Genomic DNA, 24,213 nt, shown 5'->3' on the forward strand with positions numbered 1-24,213 from the left:
AGAGGAGAAAGAATATATGTCTGTGAATGTTATATTGTGTGGCCATGTGTGTTGGCGATGTACCGTTTGTGTTCAAAAATCCATTCTTACAAAAACTCAACAAGTTTGTGTTGATTGACTGACGGTATGACGTCGGATTATTTACATAAAAGCGACGTAGCAATGGCCCACCTGCCTTTTCCCCTCCCAAAGCATTAAAGCGGAACGCGACTTTATTGCAGCGCTCTTCAAATTTCTTGCGTTGGGCTGTGAAGGCGTCAAATACTTCACACCTGTTTATGTAATGTATCTGGAAATAGATTTTTTTTTCCACCCCAATTGTTTGAAGTAGAACTACAGAGGAGAAGGAAACCTGAAACGATGGCTGGGCTGTTTGCCGAGACGCCTTCAATTCTGCACAGAAGAGAAGGAAGACAAGATAAGATAAGATAAGATATACTTTATTTGTCCCACACTGGGGAAAATTTACAAGACGACACTTTCATCGCAATGACGTCTTGCGAGAAACTTCAGGCTATGAACTGTCTTTTTAATTTTGCGCGGTAGTGGAGGCGGGTGTAGAAGACAAATAACGACTCGGGTTTTCCGCCCGTCATGCATCAGACAGAATGGATCGAAAAAGTCAACACACCCCTGTTTAAATAACACATTTTTGTGATAATAGAACGTGAGAGCAAGACTTTTTTTTTGTTTTAGCTGTAGAAGCCTGAAAAAAATGAATGGGAAGTAAAAACAAGCAAGTGCGATAACGCAGTTGCGCAAGTGTTCACACCCTCTTGTGACGTAGCTGTGTTCGGAATGACCCAATTACGTTCAAACTCATGCTAAGTGCCTTTGTTTGAACCTAAATAAAGTTCAAGTCTTCTAGTAGGCTTTTTATGACATTCTTCGCTAACTTTGCTTGAGTTACTTAGTTACAATGACATGCGTAGTTATAAATACCGACATAGTTACGAAGTGGGGCACGGCGATGTTCAGAATGAACCAATTACATTTAAACTCATGTTAAGTGCCTCTGATTCACCCCAAATCAAGTTCAGCTGTTCGGCTTTTCCTGAATGGTAAAGAAGTACAGTATATGCCAGAATTCTGGTTGATTCCCTTTTCATCCCAATTCCCGCCAATTTTCCATCCTGATCCAAACGTGCCGTCCGTGAACATTTTATAGTGCAGCGCCCGCACGTTCTTCACAAGACCTCCCGAAAGATGAATAATGCTGCCATGATTTGGCACCGTATGAAAATAAAATGAGATTTCCCCGAAGCAAGAGGCCATGTCGGACAAGCGCTCAGCATTAACTAATGCAACTTTTGGATGGGACCGTCGCTCAATCGATGGAGGAAAACAGAGCATTTTATTTGCTCTTCCAGTCAGTCAGCTATGTTGCATTTCCCTGCCAATCACATTTGCATTCATCACCAGTCAACGGCAACTTCTTCCAAGCAGACTTAGTGGATTGTCACTCGTTGCTTTGTTTGTTCATAAAGCTTTGTGAACTCTTTGACTTTGAAACCAACTTGAAACTTTATCCCTGGCTCCAAGACTGAATTTGAAACTGTAGCTCTGACCTTCATTTGAAATCCAAATCCTAACTTGAAAACCTGTTTTGAAAACCCAACCCTGGCCAGACACCCAATTTGAAACCTTAACCTTCCCTTAAAACGTACATATGAACCCGGGCTTGAATCCCCAGGCTTAACCACCTACTTTGAAACTGTGACACTGGCTTGAAACCAGAACCCTGGCTTCAACTCATAATTTAAAACCTTAACCCTCATTTGAAAACATCACCCTGACTTGAAGCCGGAATTAGAAACTTTGCAGTGCTTACCTTATTTTACAACCTTACTTTGGCTTGAAACTTTTAACATGGCCTGGAACCCTACTTTGAGACCCTAACCCTAATTTGACACCATAAAACTTGTCCAAAACCCTAAAACCCTGCCTCTGAACCCCGAATCAAAACCCTAACCTTGGTTTGGAACCCTTGTATAAAACCATAACCGGATTTTGAAGTCCCAATTTGGCACTCTAACCTTTGTTTGAAACCCTGACCCCGGCTTCAAACTCTTATTTAAGCCCTTAATGTGAAACACCACCCCTGGTTTGGAACCCTTCTTTAAAACCCTAATCCTACTTTGAAACCCAAATTTAAAACCCCACCTCTGACACCCTAATCTTGTCTTAAAACCTTACTTGGACTTGAAGCTCTCACCACAGCTTGGGACTCTACTTTGAAACCCGAAACCTCTTTCAGTCTTAATTTGAAACCTTAACCCTGGCTTGAATCTCTTATTTGAAACCATAACTTGAAGCCCTAAAAGTGTTTTAGAATACTTAAGAAACTCTTATGGTAACCTGAATCCGAATTCAAAACCGCAAACCTGGCCTGAAACCCAAAATTACAATCCTTTTTTTTTAACACCAGCCTCATGCTGAACTCTTAATTTGCAACAGTAACCCTTGTTTCGAACCTTAACCCTCATCTGAAACCCTCCCGATGGCATGAAGTCCAAACATGATTACACAGGACCTTAACCCCTGCGAGGTGATAATATCTTTCTCCGCGCGTAATATCAACAGGGCCCGGTGTTCGAACTCGCCGCGAGGAAGGAGGGGGGACCTCGGAGACACAAATCTCCACCTCAAAGTCATTTCCAACCGTGGTCTAAAGCCCCGTAAACTAAGTCCAGTTGACTCCAGGGACCTCGGCGACCGACGTCCGGCGCGCTCGCTGTCGCCGAGTCACGGGGCACTCAATTGGCCGCATGCCAGCTGAGAGCAGGCGAAAACAGCATTGACTTTTTTTTTTCCGAAGGTTGACTTTACCGCTGTTCATCGCAGTGCGGATGAGACTGTCAAGAGGTTTGTCTAATGACTTGAGAACTTCAATCCAAAATCCCAAAGCCTTTTTTTTTTCCGGCACAATAATGAGGTCCGTAAGCATGCGGCTTCGAAATAAGGGGAAGCTAATGATCCTGCCATGGCGTTGGTATAGTGGAACCTAACTCAAAATGCCTTGCCTCATTTGAAAGCTTGTTAAGACATCCAAAACTGGAAGCCTGACTTGAACCCTTTGCCCAATCTGAAACCCTTATTTGAAACCATGTAAAAAAATAAAACGGTTGTACTGCTCAATGGGTCATATTAGCTCCTCAAAGCTCATTAGTACGGCACTAATATCAGTCATTCTATGCAGAGGACAAAGAACATAAACACCCTATCTCAAATCTATATATCTTATGTAATTATAGGTGGAAAGATTTAACCTAGGGTTTTAAAACACGAACCTGTCTCCAAACCCTAACTTGAAATGTGATTGGTTTTACCGCAGAGCAGTATCTCCTCCAAGCTCATTAATCATGTTTTGCTTTTTTTTTTGTTTTTGTTTTTGTTGGGGGTTTTTTTTCAAACACATTATGCTGATTACTTCTCTTAAGAGAAGCCATAACACAATGACACTTGCATTAATGAAGAGACTGACAAGCCGTAAGAGCGTGCCTGGCAAAAGGAAAGCTTCCACATGAGAAGGACTGCATTCAAAAAAATAAAAAATTTAAAAAACATCGCTGAACTGAACATACAAACATTCCGCTGCCAACTGTCTTCTCGAACTGCACCAGTAACTTTGACTCGTTCCCATGCTGGCTTGCAGCAGTTCCACTGGCCCGCTACTAATGGATCCTATTTGCACATTTAATTCCATTAGGCGATGCAGACTTACAATGTCTGATATGTGACACTGTGCGGCTGATATGACAGAGCTGCCCTTCTCCCTTTGGAAGGAGGCACTGAGTAGGACACTTAAAAATGGCGTGACAATTTTTGGGGGGGGGGGGGGGTCCCCCATTGAAATGAACTGCAGTGTCGTTAATCTGTTCTTGCTTCAATAAAGAGCCTAGCAAAAATTGTTGTCGCATGTTTGTAGTTTAATAAGGAAAGTAGCCTTGAGTGATATTGTACTTTATAAAGACAAAGAAATAACAATTCAATAGCGTGGAAAGAATAAAACAGTTGGCGCGTCATGATTGAATGTGTCAATTCAATTCGGGGTGCTGCTTATTCTGGTGTTCCAGCCTTGGCCACAGGGGGGCGGTATCAAATAAAACGTGACTGTGGCAAGAAAAACTCCCCTTTCCCTAACCCTGGCTCGAAACCGGAACACTAGATTAAAATGCTAACCTTCTCTTGAAACCCTAATCCTGGAAAGAAATGCTCCTTGGAATCTTTGACCCCAGCAGGAAGCCCTAATTTGAGACCCCAACCCTTTATTAAACCTTAATTTGAGCCCCAAGCTTTTGTTTGAAACCATACCCTTGAAACCCAAAGGTAACTTGGCGCCATAAATGAGAGATTAACTTTGACCTCCATCCATCCATCCATTTTCCAAACCGCTTGATCCTCACTAGGGTCGCGGGGGGTGCTGGAGCCTATCCCAGCCGTCTTCGGGCAGTAGGCAGGGGACACCCTGAATCAGTTGCCAGCCAATCGCAGGGCACACAGAGACGAACAACCATCCACGCCCACACTCGCACCTAGGGACAATTTAGAGCGTCCAATCAACCTGCCATGCATGTTTTTGGAATGTGGGAGGAAACCGGAGCACCCGGAGAAAACCCACGCAGGCCCGGGGAGAACATGCAAACTCCACACAGGGAGGCCGGAGCTGGAATCGAACCCGGTACCTCTGCACTGTGAAGCCGACGTGCTAACCACTGGACTACCGGGCCGCTAACTTTGACCTAAAAACCCTAATTTGACACGGAAACCCTGGCATGAACCCTCGCTTGACTTACTCAACCTGGTTTAAAACCCCAAATTGAAGACCCTTTCCCCGGCATTCTGAAACCCGAATTCCTGCTAGAAACTTTACGATGAAACTCAAACTCTGGTTTCAAATCCTAACATCAGGGCTGTGAAAGTGTAGCATCTTAAGAGAGGGGAGGGGAATAGAATTCCACTTGACAATGAAAGAGCAGGATGAAAGAAGGAAGGAATAGAAAGGAGTTTGGAAAAAAGTAATCAACTTTTTGTTTCGCTTGCTCTTCTTCTTCCTCATGCTTCATTATTCACGCGGGACTAAAGCATTTCAAGCATCGCTACCCTCGAGACTCCTTTCAAATAACATTGAAATTCTCTCCCCGGAGGAGTCCGTTGTACATATGAATCAGGTCATATTTGCTGAATGTTTAAAAGCAATGCACCATGTCGTCTTTTTTTTTTCTTACCCACACATCTAGATAAAATCACATACATTTGTCACTCTCGCAGGGTGAAAGCCTAAGTGTGCTACGTGACAAGTGTATTTTTTTTTAAAAACGCATGATTTTAGAGTGACGTTCTTCCTTGGTTGACATTTTTGTACATTTTTGCACCCTGTAACCTGATAACATGATAAGCTGTCCACTGTTGAGACTGCTGTCACTCAAAGGGTTATTTCGTTATACATATTTCATACCACTCTATCATCATGCGTATACAAGTAGTCAAGGATTTAGAGGCATTTTACCATTCCCAACTGATGGGTTTCATCATGAAATAAAAGTACAGAGTTGTTTGCACTATATGAGTTGCATTTTGGGGGGAAATTGATTTGACAAAAAAAAAAAAAGTACAACTCGGACTAGCACCCAAAATCAAATGTGCTGTATCGCTAGTTTAGCTTGCAGCTTCTCCCACAGCAATGTGACGCATGATTCTAGTTACGGTAAACCATTAGGAGGAACGAAGAAAAAAAAATCCATGTTGAGAAGCGGAAATTTTGAGTCCAACAAAAGCTCGTTCGCTGCCACTGTCAACACGATTCAGGAACAGGGATTTTGGATCCCAGTCTGAAATTTCATTTTAACATTCAAGTTGCACCTGAGTTGCAAGAGCAGCCAATCTCTGAGGAAAAAAAAAAAAAGAGTGACTTCTAGTCCGAAAAATTCGGTATACATTGTATGATTTGATACAACAGTGATACACGTTGACCGCAAAACACAGTTTTTGACGGCATGAAAAAAATAATCAGATCAACCTAAATATAAAGATGATGGACACCAGAGGTGTCAAACTCATTTTTGTCGCGGGCCACTTCGGAGTTACGTTTTCTCTCGTCTGGCCGTTACGACAAATGATGTGGCGGGCCAGATCTTGCCCCCGGGCCTTAACTTTGACACCTGTGATGTACACTGCACCGTTGCACGCCGTTACATGTTTTTGACCGTATTTACAATTTCTATAAATAACAACGTGATTGCGGTGTTATTAAGTCCCCACTGAAGGCTCAGGTACCAAACGCGCCGCCGGCCTCCGGTTTATGTAAAGCAGATCGCAGAGCATTTGCATTTCAATCTTGTCAATGATTGAAACGGCACGGGACGCCGTCGAGTTCTCCGACAAGCGCAACCGGCAAGTGACATGATTAGTTTCATCTTTCTCAACCATTTACCACGCGTTCCTCTCTCTCTCTCTCTCTCCATCTTTTGGTCTAAACAAGCCACTCCATTACTGCTCCATCTATAATGTATCCCCTCTGGTTCACTTAGGTTACCAAAGCACCTCTTTAATTCACCCCGTTCACACTTCAATTGAAGACGCCCTGAGCTTCCCATTTTGGCTGTGGTGATATAGACGACAATCCAGCTTGATATACCTCTCCGGGAAGCTCATAACGATCATCTGGAAACCGCCATGAAGTACAGGGGTAGAGGAGCTTTGGAATCCATCTGGTCTATCGGCCACTCGACGTTAACGATTCCAAGAAAATAGGATGTTCATTTTTCATCATGCCGTTGAAACACGCACACTGTTTTGTAAAACAGACTTCATAGTATCGCATGTATTTCTTGTGGAACGTGAAGGCATGCTCATTCGAATCGAACCCGAGGGTGTGGCATTCGGTCGCCGTAGAAGCTCATTTTGAAACCCGAGTAAACCCTAATTTGAAATACTGACGCTTGTTCGATATCTCGACCTCGGGTGTAACCTTTCCTTTGAAAGCCTAATTTTGAGACCGTAAGCCCAAAGCTTCCACATCGCAGAGCCGACATGCTATCATCCGCAACAGATGAAATACGACTGGGCTTTGAAAATAATACTAAATAAACATTTTAATTGGAAAAAAAAAAAACAAACTGAAGCAACATATGTCGAATAGGAAATGATGACTCTGTACACAAAATCAGCAGTGAAGTGTTTCTGTGGGACACAACGCATGCTAATTAGAAGCTAGCCTGAACCATGCTATCGAATAGCAAGAAACGGCAAATGCCGATTTGTGTGGAACACATCCACAGAAACTAGGTGGGAAACATATGGACGTAAATAGCCTTTGGGAGTAGATCGCCAAAACCGCAGGGGCAGATGTCCAATTAGAGGATGAGCATCATAAAGATATCATGCATGTGCTACCTGTTGAGTGCATGCGTTTTATGGAGAGCGCTAGCTCCGAGAACAGACTCTCAAGTGCAATCATGCAAATATATTCACAAATGAAATCTTAAAAAGCAACTTTTAGTATAAGTGGTAGGATTATCCAAAATAGGAGGAATCCACAAAGTGGATGCGAGCTCGAAAATGGGATGGCGGTCTGGGTATTTTAATTTTTACATAAAGAGGCGCCATGTAAGCATACCCCACACCCACCAAAAAACAAATTTATTTTTTAGCCACTGTCAGTTGGCCCGTCTTATACTTCACTGAAATATCAACACTCGAGTTTATTTTCTTTATTTTGTCTGAGCTTATTTGCGCGTGTAAACATGTTGGAAATGGTCTTTGGACTCGGGTTTGAATGTTGATGGGCTGCACGGCTTATTTAATGATTTCACTCTTTAAAACAGTTCTTTCAATTATATTTTAAGTAAGATTAATTATGTGATCATTTATAGATACCATTGGTCCTTACGTACTGCTTCGATCAAATATTGGGAAAGTGAAAGGAATGTAGGGACGAAAAAAAAAAAAAACTGACTGAGCTCCGGTCAGGGGAGCACAGTGGGGATGAAAAAATAATCATAATAAATCAGCAAACAGGCATACTGTATGTTAATACATGACTAATAATAAAAGACTAACATCTGGAGGTGGGGGGGTGTTGGAGGTGGAGTGTCGGTGGGTAACATGACAGCCGCCACCACATCCCATTTTGCAGGTGCGCCATAATAGCGGAAGGGAAAATATAAAAATATCTACCGTACGGTATTACCCACGATCGCATTATCCGTGATTTTAACATATGGAGTGTTGGGGAAAGCGCCACTGTAGCAGCCGAGACGGCGACACGACGACAGTCGCCGTTCTGTTACATCATCCTCGTGCCTCACTCTCCAGGCACAAGCAGTCAATTCAACTGTTACACTAACAGCTGTTACACCAAGGCAACAGTTGAACAGAGCGTTAATCGATTAGTCATGCCTGGGGAGTGGGCCGCGGGGACGATGCTAAGGAGGCGACGGTTAGTGTTACGCTGGTCTCTTGTGAGCCGAATCTGTGCGATGAGCAACCCATGCCAGTTCGCAAAAGTACATTCGTCAAATCTCACTATAATCAGTCAATAGTTGATTAAAAAAGACAATGCAAGCATGTTTTGGGTTTTTTGCCAGTACTTGTGTGTGACAACCTTAAAAAAAACTTGCCTTTACTACACCAAAGTAAACTTTGCAGCGAGAACAAGGGAGCAGTTTGAGAGCAACGTGAGTGTCATCATCACAAAAAAAAAAAACATCACCCCAAAGGATTGCAGGCAATCGCCAAAGGTCTTGAATTTCCTGTTTCCACACTTCGTGTTATCAAGAAGTGTCAGACCTAAACCTGCTAAGATGTTTCCCTGACACATGCAGGGAGAAAAACTCGCAGAATGCAGCAATACTTTGGTGTGGGTTATGGCAATAATAAAAAAGGGAGGGGGGGTGGAGGGAGGTGGGAGAGGGACATGAAAGACACGTTAAGAGCTTCGAGCTGATGTGGAGTAATCTGAAATGAAGCCTGTACTAAAGTTTCAGTTTGTTTGAGGAGAGTTGCTTTGAGGATATAAGCTTGAAAATGTCGAAAAGATGATTTTGTAAAAATATATATATACAGTATATATATAAATAAATCTTAAAAACATTTTAAAATGTGTTTATCTAACCTGATGTGGAGGAATTGTAACTGAAAAAATCATATCTTTATCAGAGTTTGTAAAATTAAGGCAGAGGATAAAGAATATATACCTGTGAGTATTTTTATATTGCCAGATTAAAAAAGAAAACATATACTGTATATATAGTTTTATCTCTCATACACGCAAAAGTGCATCGGTGGCTGTGGCTCTCCTTTCCCACATGCCAGGGCATTACAGTCAGTATGCGGTAAAAAGCCATAAAAGGGATCACTTCAACGATGAACTGGGTTTAGACGCAGTTCATTCAGGTTTTATTATGGCAGGTATTTTATTTCTACTTCCAAAGGGAAGATCCAACCGACTTTGTCGTTGGCTTGCGGGAGGAAACCGCCATACGCTGCGCTTGAGTGAGAAATCCATGCACGTGTAAACTCCACACGGGAAGGTTCAAACCCAGAACTCGCTAACCGTGGGGCAGACGTGCTAACCACTCCAATGGGAAAATGTCTTTTTCAAATCGACTAATTTGCTTTCATCCTGAGAGATTCCACCATGGTTTGATTCGTAAACCATAAAGCAAAGTGGTCTATTCTCTGCAGGTGTGCGTTTGGGCTTTTAGGTTTAAAAAAGAAAAATATCTCTCTCTCTCTCTCTCTCTCTCTCTCTCTCTCTCTCTCTCTCTCTCTCTCTCTCTCTCTCTCTCTCTCTCTCTCTCTCTCTCTCTCTCTCTCTCTCTCTCTCTCTCTCTCTCTCTCTCTCTCTCTCTCTCTCTCTCTCTCTCTCTCTCTCTCTCTCTCTCTCTCTCTCTCTCTCTCTCTCTCTCTCTCTCTCTCTCTCTCTCTCTCTCTCTCTCTCTCTGCAGGTTTGACGACAAATACGGTACAACCTCCTACTCTTTAGAGGCATTTGTTCATTTTATGGAATGTCGCAAGTGAAGCCTCAACCGCCATTCGACCTTTATGGAGGGATTTTTTTTAAGAAGTGGAGTATCTCATTACGTGGCTTGTAATTTACCAGGCGAGCCTGTCAAAGAAAGTGAAGTAATTAAGTTTTGGAGGAGGCCCGCATTCGTCCACCTCCCGCGGCGGAGGGCGAAATGATAAAACAAAGCTCTTATTGATATGCATATGAAGCACATAAGTGAGTAAACTAATAACGGAACGCAGCTGCTCGCCCTCCGGGGACGAATTGACCCAGAGAGACGTTCAGTCTTCAGCTTCCTGCCGTTCCAATAAAACGCGTGGCACCGAAGAGAAATGCAGTCAAACCGTGCTCGCATTCAGAGGAGCATATAGAGTGAAGTGCCGTCAATGGGATATAATCCTTCGGTAATCTGCCATCAATGTTGATGCACTCGTATAGAGTTTCCCTTAAGAGATTGGTGGCAAAGGTGAGGGCAGAGCTGTGGGGAGAGTGTATGCTATTAAATGGCGGGGGGGTCATATCTGACACAAGGGAAAGACAGCCAACAGTGGCTGTTTACATGGCACGTTACAGACGATCAATACCAATCTAGAGAGGAGACGGGTCTTACCATACTTTGGCTTCAGAGAGTGAAAATGCCTGTTTAGAAGGACACAGGAGCAAAGTGGGGGTCCCTTCATCAGCTCATAGCGATCCCAGTGTCTTCAGAGAAAGGCTTCCCGTACAAGGCTCGCACAACAGGCAGCCCCTGGTTCAAATCTCTCTGTGTCTCTTCCTCTCTGTGGTCATGACGTGCAAAGCAGGTAATCTTATTACATCGGTCAGTAAAGGTGAGCCGGGCTAAAGCGCTGGAGCCCCTCCTCCCCCACTGCATATCTGCCAGATATGCAACTTTGTGCGGTAAATAATTGGCTGTCAAACTGGGGTTTCCTGGACCCACGGATGTACACAAGCCATAGCTCGAGGTTCCGCAGGAGCAAATGTCCACGATAAGGCCCAAAAAGGCTCGCAATTGCCAATGGCTGTTAAAGAAACGCCTAGTAAATAAATACATACTGTACATACAGAGAGAGAGAGAGAGAGAGAGAGAGAGAGAGCAAAATATTGCCAGACTAAATGAAGTTCCCCCCTCTCAGTTCAACATAGTTGCTTGGCACCAACCGGTCACCAAATGGTGCCAATGTAATTTATCATTATTATTATGATTATTAGTTGTAGTAGTAATATTAATATTATTATTAATGTGAGTATTATTGTCATTATTAAATGAGTTTTTTTTTTGCGGGGCCTCAATTATGTTTACTCTTGAAAGCGTATTCATTATTCCTTAAGGATTAATTTTTCATAGTTCACCGTTATTTTATATTGTTCTACATTTGTGCGACAAATGTTTGAAATGAATGGGAAAACAATTTTAATTAAATTATTCCAACGGCATTTAGCAGTACACATAGTAGTTAGGTTACATTTCTGTTCCGATTTTGAAATGCTTCACCTAAAAGGGATCCCTGGCTAAAAAAAAAACCGTTTCAACATCCCTGCTGAATAGATCCCATTCGTACTATAAGTATTCGGGGAAAACGTGTACAGTGTATCCAAAATAATGCTTCAATTTATGCTTGTAGTTTGGGCTACGAAATCTGTTAATGAACCCTCTGTAACTGTAAAATGTCAAGATTAGCATGTGGCAGCCAGTCAGTTAGCGGCTAGCTTGCGACGGCCATTGTGGTAAGCTGGCGTAAAAGTCTTTATAGAGCGTTATAAAGCAGCACAAACCTCATGACAGAAATGCCAAATCAACGTTTGTTTTTCCACAAAAAGCTACTCTCGTGGAACAATTACAGGAAGTAACAGAAAGCTACCAAAATAAAAACAAGAACAGTTTCAAACATGGCTTGACAGAGGACGTATTTTAGCAGCTATCCACCCAGATAAATAAATGTTGGTGGATCATCTTTTTCTCTTATCACTGTAGACTGTTGAGCTAAATATAAGTCTAAATTGTATGACTTTTGTCATCCGGTCTTCAGCCCTGTTTTAGTTTCACTCCATTAGTCAGATCTGTCTGATACTCGAGAAAAATAAAATAAAATAACACGGCTAGAGGCAGTTCGCTGTGATTTACCTGTGACTTTGCAACGATCACTTATTTTTTGCACCACCCCCTGCCCAGCTTAACCAGAAAAAAAAAAAAATCCCCATGGACAGCCTCTGATTAGCTGCCGTGCTGAATAAATCCAGAGGAAAAGGTAGCCCGGCCGCTGCACTCGATAAAACAACTTCGGCACTCTTGAGACTCCGCTGGAAGTGCAAAAAGCAAAACGGAATAGCAAACGACATGAACTTTCCGGAGCGTAATTTCCAAAGAAAGCCCACTCACGGAGCTAAATGGGTTCGACTAACTTTGTTTATGCAAGTGTTACGAAGGAGCTCAACGGATTGAACGAAAAGGACATGTTATCAAGGCCATCAAATGATTCTTTGGCAATGCGGGCTTTCAAACAAAGAAAATGAGCTTCAATGCCGATGGCTTCACTGCTGTTCATAAGCGCGTAATATATTGCAATATTAATGTCAGAGTCTTTGTAGGAAATCATGCAAAAAGGGGACATGACGGAAAATTGGCTTTTGTTTGTTGTCAAATGTCCCTGGAGTGCATTCATAACCATTAAGAGTGAAATTAAACAACCACATAAATCTTTTCATTCTGAAAATGCATCTCATCATATCGTTCCGCACTTCCCGTTACACAATAGCGGGGTGAATTTACATAACCGCAGAGCTGCAATGGGGGTTTCTTTGGATGGAGCTATTAGCATTAGCTTCAGATAAACTGCACGGCTTAGTGTAGTTCAAAGTGTTGATAGTTATTGGAAATGAACAAAATAGAACAACCTGAAATTGGAAGAAAACACTTTTCAAAATAAAACGAAAAGGAGAATGTTTTGACTGAACCGCTATTTGAAAACGGTCTGTGCATAGTGGAAAGTGTGATTTTTCATCTTGGCCGATTGATTTCACACATAAGCTATTTGAGTCGATTGTTTTCAACTAACGTTAATCTTCGTTGTTTTTATGATGCAATTCTTATTGTCATCTTTTTTTAATCTTGCAACCACTAAAAACATAAAACTGAAACTAAAATTATTAACCATGTTCAAATAAATAAGACTTTATCCCCAAAATTGTGCTTTATTTCTTCTCAGGCCATTCCAAATGGTTCTATGAACAATGTTTGTGCTAAATGCCTCTGAGCGACATTCCATTTTAGCTCTCTGGTTTTCATGGTCATTACATCTCTCACAAACATGAATACAGAGAGTTCAAAAGGCAAAGTCCATATCTGAAAAAATGGGAGTGGAAACACTTTTCACCTTTGACCTTTGCAAAGAGCAAAGCTAAAGCGTCCCCTGTTGCTCTTCACATTCATGAGCGTTGACTTTGCAGTCGCCCTGGAGGAAGATGGATCGCTTCGTGCATGTTTGGGGTTATCAATGAGACTGTTGTCGACTACCTTTGGGAAGAATGCATTCCATTCTGATAGAATGTGACAATTTTTAGCTTAGTGCAAGACTTCCATTTAAAATCTGAAGATTGTGACGCCCGATCGCTCCTCCACTTGGCCAATTTTGTTTTGAGCACGGTGAGGTTTCCGAAGCAAACGCTCACTAAAGCGACAGTGAGAATTCTTTCCCGCCAAGATGTGTGCGGTGCTGCAGAGAAAACAAGGGCCAAGATTTCAGGGAGGAGCGAAGACACTCAGTGCAATGCGCTTAAAGGATGTACTGCATAAAGACATTCAAAGTCTGGTTTGAGCGTCCCACTGAAAAAGGCTTTTAGCGAAAAATCAGAGGCGGCATGACGTGGTCGTTGTTTGCACGCTTTCCCTTTTTTATGTCCGATGCTTTTTATCACCTCATTACAAGGAGCCCAAAAAAAAACATCATTATCAAGGTCTCGTTAGAGATGCAGAGATTTGGTCTATTTTCTCTATTAATGAATGTCCACTATTTGTATTCTTTGTAAAAGTTTGTTCCCTGAAGCCGGAAAAATTATGTCTTTTAAGAAAACTAGTTGCATGAACTACTGCAGTGACTCATTTTAAGTCAACAAATCGGAGTGAGGTTATTTCATGGTAGGCAAGTGTTGTTGCGGGGAAAAAAAGGTTTGCAACTGCTTTCGTGAAATTTTCTCGATGAGTTTTGCTGGCTTTCACGAGCCACTTTTGGAATTCTATCGAAAGTTTCATCTTCATAACTACACCGAAAATGAGAACACCTGATTATGGGCCGATATCGCACAGACAAATGAATGCCACAAAATTAGATTTAGTATTTGATTTAGACCGTGGTACCTCTACTTATGAAATTAATTGGTTCTGCAAGAAATTTCTTAACTAGAAAATTTTGTAAGTAGAGACGCGTTTTCCATGTAAATACCGGTACCCTAATCCGTTCCGAGCCACCCCAAAATTCAGACATAAATGTTTTCTAAAGCATAAAACTGCATCAAAATATGTAACAATTAGATTCTTGCAGAATCAATGAGATTTATGCATAATGTAAAAACCCAAAAAATTGAGTAAGGAGTAAAAATGATTCATTTAATGACCATTTAAATTAAATGAGTCCTCATCATTTTTTGCCCTCTGATGAATGACGAGGACGCTGCATCGACACATACTTACACACATAGACAAAACTAAAGCCCGGCATGTGATTGGTGAGTGAGAGCCTTTTAAATTGATTTTTAACTTGCCATCCTTGAGGTCCGCTGGTTTAAGGGGGTCAATCTTAAAGCATGAAGCATAAATAAACCTTTTCTGAGGTTACTTAGCACTCAATTCAGCTCAACTCTTACGATCCAGTGTGGGAGGTGGGAGGGCGGTTCCCACGTAAGAATTGATGCCTTCCTCTCACCTGAGACTCGTTCAATGTGCGGTGATCTCGCTTCCATTTGAGGTCTGCGAGTCAATGGCGCAATAAACCATTCGCAGACCAGTTTGTGGCAGCACGGTCTGCCAACAGATAAGCGCAAAGCGCACACAATTCCACAGCTGCCTTTGATATCTCGCCGCTCTGCCCCTTCAAGATGCAATCTTACAGTCTGTTCGCCACGACCTTAACGATGCCACAATCCCCACGAGAAAGGAAGAGGAGGAAAAAAAAAAAAAACATCTCATCTCCAACAATGTTTTCTGCTCGGGACAAAGTGATTTTTTGTTGGAAGTGTCATTTACCAGGGGTGTGAATCAAGCAAGTCAACCTCCGACATCCTCGTGCCTGCGAGCTGCCTCCCAGCAATCCCGCGGGAATGTGCGCCAAGGTATGTTATGTGCAGACGGAGCCATGCAAAAAATAGCGGGCGAGCCTTTTTAATTATGTAGCGGCAGTGGGAATTGATGCATCCGCCGTGGCAGTTAACGTGGACAAAACAACACAAAAGGTAGCAGCTAGACTTGAGGAAATAGAGGGATGGAAAAAAAGGTTTCGAGAAAAATATCCCAATGCTATCAATAAAATACGCACAATCAAATGGGCGGCGTGAGGTTCCGTTGGCTTGCAAATGAGCCGGACTCATGCGTACACACTCATATGATAACACAAATGCGAATATACAACACTTTGGATCAGCGCCTTTGTTGGTTTCCTCCCAGCGCCTCTCTCTTCCTCTATTATGGCGCACCTGGGGAATGGAATGTGGTGGCGCCCTGATGGCTACAATGTTCTACCCACGCTCCCCCCACGACAACCCCCACTCCACCTACACATGTACTAGTCTGTGTGTCATACGTTATGCCTCATTGCTGATTTTTTTTTTTTTTTCCAGATTCATACTGTGCCCCCTCATAGGGAATCTCTCTGTGAAAGGCAACCTACTGACTCCTGTTCTGTATTCCTCTGTCGGCCGTCGGTTTTCTATTTGTCTTGGACGGGTTGCGTCTGCTCCATTTCGTTGCACCCCGTGGCACAGTGACAATAAAACTATTCAGATTCTAAAAGTCACCTCAACAGTCAGTATTTTTGTATTGGTTAGGAATTTTTTTTTTGCAGGCTGTTATGCTTCTATTATTCAACTAAAATTGTTTGGCAGGCGGTACAATAGCGGTTTGTTTGGCGCAGAGCATCAGGTTTAGATAAGGTTGTGCTTTCCACCTATTGTTTGAGCAACTCACATTTTGTCCTTGTTTTTTTTTTTGTTGTTGGCACTTTTCTTAAAATACCTTACTTTGGTTTTGAATTCCAAATTTATAAGGTTGTGCATCTTGGATTGGATTGGATACAACTTTATTGTCAAACGTGCTGTATGTGTAACATACAGCAGCACAGATGAAATTTCTTCCCTCTAAACATAAAACAAGAGGAGCCGCTGCGGGTGTTTGCGCCACCATCAAAAGAAAAGTTAACAAAAATGAGTCCACTTTCACGAATCAAAATACAAGACTAAGTTCAAAAATTTGAATTTTGTCAAAAAAGGTCATTTATATGAAGGTCATTCCCGTAATGGCCATCCTTACCTCGTTTCTAAATTAAAAATAAGTTTGATTCTTGATGTAATGTTATCATTTCTCCGGATTAGCAGTTGTGCGTTTTCACAAAATGGCGACTGGAATTATCAAAATACTTTCTTTTCTTTTTTTCAATTCCGCAATATTTCACTGTGTGTAGTGCTGATTTATTTTTTTATGTAACTACAAAGATATAGTATTGAGTTTTGATTATATAATAATTGTTTTTAAATCTCCTTGATTTTTTTTTACCCCCTGATCATTTTTGGAGGAAATCGATTTAAGAACCAATCCTTTGGTCCAAATATCTCGCACGGAACCGATGCTTGGCTTAATCCATACCAGCGATGCCTCGTACTTTTAGACATTAAAAAAAAAAAAAAAGGAAATGGCGTGAAGTGGACTTCATAACGATGTCCTTGAGGGATCAGCGCCCCTGGATCCACTTCAAGGGCAGTTCTTTCATCTCTACATAGTTTAATATTATTCCTCCATTAGTTCAGATGTGAACAACAATGAGTGCGAGCGGTGGCTTCCAGTGCATTATGTGGGCAGCTGTGCAGCAACCCACTCAGGCAATTTTATTTATTTATTTATTTATTTATTTTAACAGCCGTGATAAACCTTCTCTGGAAACTATGCAAACGCCCACCGTTGAGTTTTACGCTTACAGTCCTCATTGTCAAATTAATTAGAACAAATAGTGAAACTATCCTTCAAAAAAAGAAAAGTGCAATTGCTTTTTGACTGTTTGCTCTTGTGGCCTAACGTGAACGATAGCGTATTAGCACAATAGGTGCTGAAGGTTCTAGTTTCTGTGGTGTACTATCCGCAGGCTAGATTTTAACAGGGGATACACATTGAATTTGGCTTTTGTGCAAATGAAAATTCCAAAGGGGCTTCTGATTCAAATAAGTGTCAAGAGATGTTCTTTTTTTTTTTTTTTTTGGTAGGGGAAAGAAAGCGAAAGATCGGAAGAAGGCAAAAAGAGAGTTAACAAGGGAGCAGAGTGAGTAAATGCAGAGAAGAAAGAGGGTTAACTAAAACACATCGTAAATAAAGTAAGTAGACATGTGGGGGCTGCAAAGTAGCGACAAATGTTTCTCTGCCATCCAAATGACAAATAAAAGTGGTAAAATTTGTTGTTTTCTTTCTTTTCTTTTTTTTCTTTACAAGACAGCCAATGAGACAAGCAGTCAGCTCTTGTGCTGATTGACTGTCAATGTGTTATTGTGATTATCAATCATCTTAAACCACAAATTTGCTGATCGGGAGGGGGAAAAAAATCCCAGTTTGAGCAAAGTTAAGCTTTGAGTTCACGCCAAGTGTTTTTAGAGCGTGGCCAGCCACATACAACCGAGTAAAGTAATAAGATTTTGAATTAAAAGGCTTACATTTGAGCCATTGTATTGAGCGGAATCAGTTTGCTGTTGTTTACATTTGCCTCGAAAGTGGGAACTGGGAGAGTGGGAAAACTCAGATTTTCATGTATCGGTGTTTAATGTTTATCAATGGTCAAATATAGTCTTGAAAGATGAATACATGATCTAAGACTGTTTATATTTACATTACGTATTAAAAGAGGGAGTTAAATGTGGTAAAAAAAAAAAAAATTTCAATGCTCATATTACCAGATAGTAGCTAAAGCTAGCTCCATCATTCAGCTCTCTTCACGATCATAAAAAAAATTGACGCATTACTAGTGTATGGCTGAAGCTAGCTTTCATCAAACATTCAAAGTATGTAATGTTCCTCAATTGGTTCTATTTGAAATAAAGTTTGGTTGACTAGCCACGTAGCGTAGCGAGTATTCATCTAAACATAATGCTTGTAAATTAGCCAATCGTGACAAACAAAATACATATTTGGAAAAGTAAAATAGTGTGGAGAAATCCATCATTAACTATTATATGAGTTAAACCGAACAATAGAAATGTGTGCCTGGTGCCATTTGCTGTATTTTCCTGCCGTGTGATGTTTATGCGTAAAAAATTATTCTCGGGGGCCAAAAGGCTTTTAGCATGCAGCGTGGTTGCTCTCTGCAATTTCATGGCCATCCTGCAAAGGTACACCAGGTCAATCTCGGCAATCAAAACAAAAAAACATCATCCATCCATCATCTTTAGCACAATTATCCCGGACCCAGACAGATCACATTCATACCTGCGGGTAATTTCGAGTTTAAAAAAATAATAAAAGGATGAGCTTGTCGACAAATATTCGTAAAGTGATGCTTGCTGCTGTTTACCAATAATATGTGCCATGTAGTCTGCAATCAGCGGCGTGTAAGTGCACACACTCATCACCAAATCTGTCATTCCGAAGTCCCCCCAGGCTGCAGAAGCCCACACGGTGGCCCGTAATGAAAATGTTCCCTTTTTACCTCGTCTTGCGTTCCTTTTCCGCCCTCTTCACTGCACTCCCTGGCAACAACATCTGACAGCAAGTTTTCCCTTTTGTGACTAAAAGCCACCCAGAGAAATTCTAGAGAGTCTATTAACAACTGCTGGACAACTTTGTGGGGCCTTGCATTTTAAATTTTGAGGCATATAAGCAGCCAGTAGTTTGGACCTACCGAAAAATAATGAAAGAAATGGACTCTACAGGAACGGTACCTTACAAAACCATACCGTAATAACATAATAGATTGTAAAAAAAATAAACATTTTTACCTTTTCAGGTTTGTGCACCTTGGCCACCAGGGGGCAGTATAATTCTCAAATATGTATCCTCAAAGATGATCACAAGTACTGTACTCAGTAAGCTGCAGTGATAGCCTTTTCCCAGAGGATAAAGAATGCATTCTTGTGAGTTTTTTCTTGTTACATTCAAATTTATAAGATGAATGGATTTTTTTCCCATTTGACTTTTCTCACACATTCAATTGCATGGTGAGGGTGGTGGTGGGGGATTGGTGGGTGTCAATGTACATGCTTTACAAGTGTAGCATTTGTAATAGATCCCCCCTCCCTCTTATCATTCCTAATGCCCACTCTTCTTGTCTTATCTCTTTTTGATGGAAATACTTTGCATCTGTCATGACAGATAAGGGGATAAAGGACAGAAAGGGAGATGCTATCGGGAGATAAGACAGAGATAAAGATAAGGACGGAACAGCTTTGCAAAAAAAAAAAAAAGATGACGAGACAAAAAAAAAAAGAATAAGGATGTGTCTAATATCTACATCGTAACACTATATGAGAAATGTGACCCAAAAAAACAGTGGTTCAAATTGAAGTAATGCAAATTTGCCGTGTGCTCAGCTTTCTTTCAAGGATGAAACAACTAATGGGCTTTCCCTGTGTTTAATAGAGTGAAACTAAAATTATTGTAATAATATGTTTCCATAATTAAAACACTTTACCCATGGAAAGAAAAAAAAAATATATATATATATATATATATATATATATATATATAACCCTTTATATGCTTGTGATTTGTACAATTGCCAGACAGGTGGTTTAAATTAACTTTGTACTGCTGTGCCTCTAAGTGTAGTTTATCATTTATCTTTTCATATTTTACACTGTTGGCATCCATGTGTACGACAAAGTATGCCATTGCACAGCTTCTGTATTTAACACTGAATCTTTCATCTTGAAACTTTCCCCATCCTCATTAAGAATAGAAAAATCAGTCAACCAGGGTGACTAGTAAAATATAAATATATAAGAGATAACACGGTGCATTATTCATGTTAGAATACAACTGCGGCAAACGTGTTAAGACTGAAAACTTTGTAGCTTAATATTCAATTGTGGAGATATCGCATAACTCTTTCTCATCATTTCAGGTTTCTTGGGGGGGGGGGGGTTTCGGGCATGGCTAAAAGGGTGCTTCTGGCATGTATCAAATAAGAACTGAATGTGTTGGTTATCCGGCGCAATTGCGAGTTCCTTAGTTATAATGACTTGGCCAATTTCGACAACGACGGTTAGCTAGCTAGTTATGCTTACACCCCAAAAATGCATCTTCCCTTGATGCCACGATTTTTCCAAAACATTTTGGATTATTCAGGCTACCATAAAAAACTGAAATGGGAATTCGCCGGCGCCATCTATTTACCAGCCGAGAGGAGCCACGGTTAGCTCGCGAGCTAGCGCTTATCGTCGCGAGGCTTTGTGGCATATTTTCCAGACAGGGCAGGCTTTAAACGGACATACGTTGTTTTGGTTTTTTTCTAACATGGAGGAATGTGTAGGATATAATAAGACCAAATTCCTATCACAACAGTGTAAAAAAAACGTAACTACTGGAAAACACAAAAAGAAAAAAAAAAGTTTCCAAAACTAGTCGAAGGCATATTCAATTGTACAGGCAATGTCTTGTCTAACTTTTGAACATTCTTAACTGCCACAAGTGTGAAAGTCAGGCAACTTTGTTTGACTCTTAGCACACTGTTCACACTTTCACACTTCCAGAACTCAAGTCTCCTGGGCTATCATTATAAATTAGCGCATAGCTTTGTTATATCAATTAGGAGACATGCTAAAGCTGTTTTTTAGCCTCCCTGCCTCTCAAACTCTGCACGGAAAACCGCTCCAGTTCCCTTCAACCTCAATTTAAAATATTTTCCGACAACAAAAGATGGGATTATACGCCTTTCCCAAAAAATAGAACGCAGCAGATTTGCGTTCAGATGTTTATAATCCGGCTCTGCTCTGCGCATACTGTATCACATGAGGCCAGACTTTTAGGTCATACTAGAGGTGAAGTAAATTGTGCTTGAAACACAATATCGGGGTTTTTTTCACTTCATGTAATGCAAAAGGAATGTTGCGCGGACTCACATCCTTTCATTAACATGCAACGAGGCTCTGAAGGAGAGTTATTGAAGAAAAGTGTTCCGGCGAAGCTGCAGAGGCGGCATACTTTTATATAGTCCCATCGAAATCCTCTGGCAAGGTGAGAAGTACTTCATCAAGAGATGAATGGGCTGCATGCAGCCAGTGATGCTCATCAGGCTTTACGCCTTGAAACAAAGCACGGCGACTCATCGGAAGCAATAAAAGGCTCCGGTGACGAGAGCCAATGAATCCAAAGCAACCTCGGCTATGATTTCACTCAATTATAAGTACCCTATAAAAAAAGCATGTCAAACAAATGGCATGGATGGTGTGCATTAGAGTCCTGACTGACTCTTGAAAGAGCAAAAAGTATTCATGTCAGTTGGGCCGTTTCCTGATTCGCAGTGGAGGACCTTATTTTTCTCAAAGGTTGTTACAGTGCCGTCATATTTATTATCATTGTTTCAGTATTTGAATGTTAGCTACAGAAAAAAAAGAAACAAAGGTGAGATCTTTCAATCTTTGATTAAAAGTGTTCTCGGAAAGCGCCATGATGGAATTTTCTTTGTGCTCAAACATAAAATAGGTGTACGCCTTTCATTTGTACACACACTCACAGAGCGAGATACCCGCACATTGGATCTGATTGAACCATTGTGCATTTTATTCAAATATGCTTTCTGTTCAACAAAACGTGTTTTAAAATTTATTTATTTATTTGTTTGTTTATTTATTTTATGGCCAACGGGAAACGGCGAGTTGTGGGTCTCCAGTCCCGCTGTCTTGCTGCGGCGTTATAGCCCGTTGGCAGACTTTTTGTACGTGTGTGTGTGTGTGCGCTGCTTGCGGATATTATTACAGCCCTAAAATATGAGTGCATGCGTGTGCTTTTTGAGATATGAGGCGTGCGCTGTCCACACTTCCGTTACGAATCCAGCTTGCGCACTGCCCAAAGGCCCCCCCCCCCCGCAGTATGCACTATATATATATCCATCCATTTTCCGAACCGCTCGATCCTCACCAGGGTCGCGGGGGGTGCTGGAGCCCATCCCAGCCGTCTTCGGGCAGTAGGCGGGGGACACCCTGAATCAGTTGCCAGCCAATCACAGGGCACACAGAGACGAACAACCATCCACGCCCACACTCACACCCAGGGACAATTTAGCGCGTCCAATCAGCCTGCCATGCATGTTTTTGGAATGTGGGAGGAAACCGGAGCACCCGGAGAAAACCCACGCAGGCCCGGGGAGAACATGCAAACTCCACACAGGGAGGCCGGAGCTGGAATCGAACCCGGTACCTCTGCACTGTGAAGCCGACGTGCTAACCACTGGACTACCGGGCCGCCCCTATATATATATATATATATATACAGTATATACTGTATATATATATATTTTTTTTTTTTTATGGGATAGTGGAGTTGGTGGGGCTAGGGCTGTATCGAGAGATATGAAACTTGCTGAGGTGAGTGGGTGATATCGAACTTTGTACTATATTTATGATACGCCCAATCTGTCCAATTTTGCAATTGGTGACTTGTCACCAGCTCGACAGTCATGTCTGAGTGACCCCAATCCAAAGTCAAACTGTAAAGGCAAGCAGGTCACTGACTATCGAGGGAACGGACAAGAATGATGTGGCTAGCGCCCCCCCCCCCTCCCCCACCGCTCTTAAATATTTACCAAGTGGACCCTGGACAAGCAGTTTTATGATGCTAAGAGATTCGCTCCAGACCGAGAGCGTCAGCAAATGTCAGGATGAATCATCCAAGTCACATGAATAAGTCATAGCCAAGCTATGCTTAAAAAAAAATCTCTAGCCTGTCTGATTTAGTATGTCTTTGGGATGTCCCACACAGATCCGCACATCAAGGACACTTCTGGAAATATGTCACACATGCACATATCTTTGGAAAAGCAGCAATACCTGATTGGAGTTTGGAAGATGACACCACATTGCGGCTCAGGATAATGCCGGCACCTAGAAAGTTGAGAAAAAAAATACTTTTTTCAAACATTTTTTACAGACACACTTGGAGGCAGGAATGATGAAGACAAACAGGAAGCATTTCAAACCACGATTCAGAGTTGTTTTTTTTAAATGCGTTTTATAGTGTAGCATACATTTCATACACAGGATAACTCAATGTGCTTCACAAAATTTAAAACAACAGATTTAGAAATTGAAAAGCAAAGACACAGCAAAAGCATGATTTTGGAGATCATCATGATTTTCAAAATACTTTGAAATACATTAAAGAAGACCATTATAACAATCAAGTCTACTGGAGATAAAAGCATGGAACACCTTCTCCTGTCTGCTTGCTCCTATACTTGCTACCACACTGACTGTAATGCCCTCTCATGTGGGAAAGGAGAGTACACAGTACTTTTCAGCTGTGCGTTAAACGCCTCGATAACAGTACAACGCTGTCGCTTCTGAAGCTGCTGTCGGCCACAGCTCACACCCAGACACTCGCACGTGATGTCAGCACGTACAAGACTTTATACAATGATGCTGGCAATTAGTTTTATGTCCAAGCGCAATTACAATATTCTTTAAAAGGTACAGTTCAGGGGTGTCAAGCTCATTTTTGTCGCGGGCCGCATTATAGTTACCGGTTCCCTCGGAGGGCCGTTATGAGCCATATAAACCATCTAAGGAAGTCACGAATAATGGTTTATTCAACTATAGTTTAATTTACTGTCATGAGGGTTTTGGTAACATGAAAACTCTCCTACATATTACATACGTGAATTTGACATTTTGGTACAAATTTTAGCGAACATCATAGAAGTCAACATGTTTGATTTGCTTTTGCGGGCCACATGTGGCGGGCCAGATCTGGCCCCCGGGCCTCGAGTTTGACACCTGGGGGTGGAGTGAATTTGTTTTGATGT

The 24,213-nt window shown here is 41.6% G+C and overlaps 1 protein-coding gene across 2 annotated transcripts in view; it reads right to left on the bottom strand.

The window, feature by feature from the left end:
- Nucleotides 1-24,213, bottom strand: part of LOC147198959 (protocadherin-15-like) — a 188,639-nt gene that overhangs the window by 139,499 nt on the left and 24,927 nt on the right. Inside the window, exon 1 of one of the 2 annotated variants that reach the window (XM_086122234.1) lies at nt 10,623-10,770. The gene's annotated coding sequence lies outside the window, so the exon portion shown is untranslated. Of the gene's footprint in view, nt 1-10,622; nt 10,771-23,239; nt 23,294-24,213 lie in introns of those variants that run through there. The other variant, XM_086122233.1, reaches the window with a different exon arrangement.

Source organism: Hippocampus guttulatus, chromosome 10 (genome assembly GCF_054856545.1).
Source record: "Hippocampus guttulatus isolate MCC_2025c chromosome 10, RoL_Hgut_1.0, whole genome shotgun sequence".
Taxonomy (NCBI): Eukaryota; Metazoa; Chordata; class Actinopteri; order Syngnathiformes; family Syngnathidae; genus Hippocampus; species Hippocampus guttulatus.